Source organism: Paramormyrops kingsleyae, unplaced genomic scaffold (genome assembly GCF_048594095.1).
Source record: "Paramormyrops kingsleyae isolate MSU_618 unplaced genomic scaffold, PKINGS_0.4 ups176, whole genome shotgun sequence".
NCBI classification, from domain to species: domain Eukaryota; kingdom Metazoa; phylum Chordata; class Actinopteri; order Osteoglossiformes; family Mormyridae; genus Paramormyrops; species Paramormyrops kingsleyae.
The window spans coordinates 50,001-52,500 of NW_027326114.1; the positions used below are offsets into that span (position 1 = coordinate 50,001).

At 57.0% G+C, this 2,500-nt stretch overlaps 6 non-coding genes across 6 annotated transcripts in view; all 6 read left to right on the forward strand.

The window, feature by feature from the left end:
* Positions 1 to 222: 222 nt before the first annotated feature.
* On the forward strand, positions 223 to 336 carry LOC140587286 (U5 spliceosomal RNA). Its single transcript, XR_011989015.1, has one exon. It is a non-coding gene; the product is annotated as a U5 spliceosomal RNA (small nuclear RNA).
* A 195-nt stretch (positions 337 to 531) lies between these two features.
* On the forward strand, positions 532 to 723 carry LOC140587331 (U2 spliceosomal RNA). The gene has a single exon (XR_011989059.1). It is a non-coding gene; the product is annotated as a U2 spliceosomal RNA (small nuclear RNA).
* Positions 724 to 1,165: 442 nt separating this feature from the next.
* On the forward strand, positions 1,166 to 1,279 carry LOC140587287 (U5 spliceosomal RNA). The gene has a single exon (XR_011989016.1). It is a non-coding gene; the product is annotated as a U5 spliceosomal RNA (small nuclear RNA).
* A 195-nt stretch (positions 1,280 to 1,474) lies between these two features.
* Positions 1,475 to 1,666, forward strand: LOC140587332 (U2 spliceosomal RNA). Its single transcript, XR_011989060.1, has one exon. It is a non-coding gene; the product is annotated as a U2 spliceosomal RNA (small nuclear RNA).
* Positions 1,667 to 2,113: 447 nt separating this feature from the next.
* Positions 2,114 to 2,227, forward strand: LOC140587288 (U5 spliceosomal RNA). Its single transcript, XR_011989017.1, has one exon. It is a non-coding gene; the product is annotated as a U5 spliceosomal RNA (small nuclear RNA).
* Positions 2,228 to 2,422: 195 nt separating this feature from the next.
* Positions 2,423 to 2,500, forward strand: part of LOC140587231 (U2 spliceosomal RNA) — a 191-nt gene continuing 113 nt past the window's right edge. The window contains exon 1 of the small nuclear RNA XR_011988964.1: positions 2,423 to 2,500. This exon is cut by the window's right edge and continues 113 nt beyond it. This is a non-coding gene — a small nuclear RNA (U2 spliceosomal RNA).

Consider the following 2,500-nt stretch of genomic DNA (forward strand, 5'->3'; position numbering starts at 1 on the left):
GTGCGGTGGACAGCTGCGCTGAGGTAAGGCATGATGTCATCTTTGCCTTTTGAATTTCCCCTCATGTTTGTTAAAATGATTGCTGTCTTTTGAGAGGACAGGAGGACAGGGAGGAGTCGGGGCCCCGAGGACGGCGGCTGCGACGCCCCTGGGCATTCTACTCCGAGCGGGGGCGTCACGCAGGCCCGGCTAACGGCGACGGGCTTGGCGGCGGCCCCATATCGACTCGGGTCTCTCTTCATCCCGTATAAATCTTTCGCCTTTTACTAAAGATTTCCGTGGAGAGGGATAGCGATGAGTTCATGGTATTTTTGGAGGCTCTGCCCAAGCAGAGCTGCACTGCTGCTGTCAAAGGAAGACTGGGCCCGGCTTAGCGGCTGGCGTTAGGTGCCCGGTGGCGCGGCTGTGGTCTCCCTGGATCACGCGTGGACTCGCCGGGCGACACCTGCCAGAGGGGCTGGTGAGGGCTGAGCCGCGCCAGCTCCGTCGGCATCCCGCATGCCGGCGCCCGGCGGGGCGCAATTTGTGGGTATCGCTTCTCGGCCTTTTGGCTAAGATCAAGTGTAGTATCTGTTCTTATCAGTTTAATATCTGATACGTCCCCCATGGAGGGGACCACATATTAAACGGATTTTTGGAACAGGGAGCCGGAAGTGGGGCTTGCCCCGTCCGCTCCACGCATCGACCCGGTATTGCAGTGCTTCCGGGAATGGTGCACCTCTACTGCCCCCTGTTGTCGAAAGGCAGAACTGACTGACTGACTGACTGACTGACTGACTGACTGAGTGAGTGAGTGAGTGAGTGAGTGAGTGAGTGAGTGACTAATAGACTGAGTGCTGTGAGGGGGGGGGCCCTGTCTGTGCGTGGCCCCCGTTTCCCGCCGTTTTTCTTTTTTTTTTTTTTTTTTTTTTTTATTTTTTTAAAGGAAGGTGACACACTGTTTGTGCGGTGGACAGCTGCGCTGAGGTAAGGCATGATGTCATCTTTGCCTTTTGAATTTCCCCTCATGTTTGTTAAAATGATTGCTGTCTTTTGAGAGGACAGGAGGACAGGGAGGAGTCGGGGCCCCGAGGACGGCGGCTGCGACGCCCCTGGGCATTCTACTCCGAGCGGGGGCGTCACGCAGGCCCGGCTAACGGCGACGGGCTTGGCGGCGGCCCCATATCGACTCGGGTCTCTCTTCATCCCGTATAAATCTTTCGCCTTTTACTAAAGATTTCCGTGGAGAGGGATAGCGATGAGTTCATGGTATTTTTGGAGGCTCTGCCCAAGCAGAGCTGCACTGCTGCTGTCAAAGGAAGACTGGGCCCGGCTTAGCGGCTGGCGTTAGGTGCCCGGTGGCGCGGCTGTGGTCTCCCTGGATCACGCGTGGACTCGCCGGGCGACACCTGCCAGAGGGGCTGGTGAGGGCTGAGCCGCGCCAGCTCCGTCGGCATCCCGCATGCCGGCGCCCGGCGGGGCGCAATTTGTGGGTATCGCTTCTCGGCCTTTTGGCTAAGATCAAGTGTAGTATCTGTTCTTATCAGTTTAATATCTGATACGTCCCCCATGGAGGGGACCACATATTAAACGGATTTTTGGAACAGGGAGCCGGAAGTGGGGCTTGCCCCGTCCGCTCCACGCATCGACCCGGTATTGCAGTGCTTCCGGGAATGGTGCACCTCTACTGCCCCCTGTTGTCGAAAGGCAGAACTGACTGACTGACTGACTGACTGACTGACTGACTGAGTGAGTGAGTGAGTGAGTGAGTGAGTGAGTGAGTGAGTGACTAATAGACTGAGTGCTGTGAGGGGGGGGGCCCTGTCTGTGCGTGGCCCCCGTTTCCCGCCGTTTTTCTTTTTTTTTTTTTTTTTTTTTTTTTATTTTTTTAAAGGAAGGTGACACACTGTTTGTGCGGTGGACAGCTGCGCTGAGGTAAGGCATGATGTCATCTTTGCCTTTTGAATTTCCCCTCATGTTTGTTAAAATGATTGCTGTCTTTTGAGAGGACAGGAGGACAGGGAGGAGTCGGGGCCCCGAGGACGGCGGCTGCGACGCCCCTGGGCATTCTACTCCGAGCGGGGGCGTCACGCAGGCCCGGCTAACGGCGACGGGCTTGGCGGCGGCCCCATATCGACTCGGGTCTCTCTTCATCCCGTATAAATCTTTCGCCTTTTACTAAAGATTTCCGTGGAGAGGGATAGCGATGAGTTCATGGTATTTTTGGAGGCTCTGCCCAAGCAGAGCTGCACTGCTGCTGTCAAAGGAAGACTGGGCCCGGCTTAGCGGCTGGCGTTAGGTGCCCGGTGGCGCGGCTGTGGTCTCCCTGGATCACGCGTGGACTCGCCGGGCGACACCTGCCAGAGGGGCTGGTGAGGGCTGAGCCGCGCCAGCTCCGTCGGCATCCCGCATGCCGGCGCCCGGCGGGGCGCAATTTGTGGGTATCGCTTCTCGGCCTTTTGGCTAAGATCAAGTGTAGTATCTGTTCTTATCAGTTTAATATCTGATACGTCCCCATGGA